The following is an 883-nucleotide window of genomic DNA, read 5'->3' on the forward strand; positions in this document are numbered from 1 at the left end:
TGATACGTTGAAATGGATGAGAGATCAGGCTCTTTGCGCACCTGATCTTGCTAATTATAATTTTTTATATAAAACTCTTCCAGTATATCTGCGATGTCTAGGGAAAAAAAATATACTCTTGGTTATACAGCAAACCAAGATGAGGCTTTGTCAACCCCGCAAAATAAAAGGATTAACCTCTTCCGTGATACCATACTACATGTACTAGACATCTATTCCTTTAATATATTCATTCCACTTGTATATTAACTTCCGTTATAAACTCATTCCTCAATCATACCCATTATCTTGTCACCCTTATCAACGGATTTTATTACAAGCATCTAGTGCCTACCCTTATAACAGAGACACTCCTATAATATAGCCATATCTATGATCCTATAACACAGTAAGTCCTTCACCATGTTCATCCCTTTAGAAAACACATTCCCATACAATATTCCTTTGACATATCATCCCCTTCAGCACATAAAAGCCTTAAGCGCATCTATTCCTTCGCCACACATACTCCTGTCATCTTAAACAATGGATTATTTATTGCAGTGATATCTCTATGGAGTTTCTTTCGTACAGCTGACACACAGTCAATAGGGAAGTTATCACACGCCGGGTAGACACGCACGTGTTTATATTAATCAACCGAATTATCAATGAACCAGAGGTAATAGAGCTGCTGCTGGGAGGAACGAAAGGGGTGATGGTACGTAGAGGAGATTACGCACTGTTGATTTTTAAGAATGAATGGGGTAGTTAGAGTTGTAAAGATAGTGAATATATGGCAGGGTGTCTTGGTGTGACTGTCGATGGATGTAGGATTTTTTTTTTATTATTATTTCGGGACAAATTATATTCAAGATATCGTGGACGAATCATGACGACGATA

General features: G+C 37.5%; 1 protein-coding gene across 1 annotated transcript in view; it reads right to left on the bottom strand.

Annotated features, from left to right (window-relative positions):
• LOC119585311 overlaps nt 1–883 on the bottom strand; it is a gene marked incomplete in the record, with an annotated part of 15,901 nt that overhangs the window by 2,936 nt on the left and 12,082 nt on the right.

Source organism: Penaeus monodon, chromosome 19 (genome assembly GCF_015228065.2).
Source record: "Penaeus monodon isolate SGIC_2016 chromosome 19, NSTDA_Pmon_1, whole genome shotgun sequence".
Classification (NCBI taxonomy): domain Eukaryota; kingdom Metazoa; phylum Arthropoda; class Malacostraca; order Decapoda; family Penaeidae; genus Penaeus; species Penaeus monodon.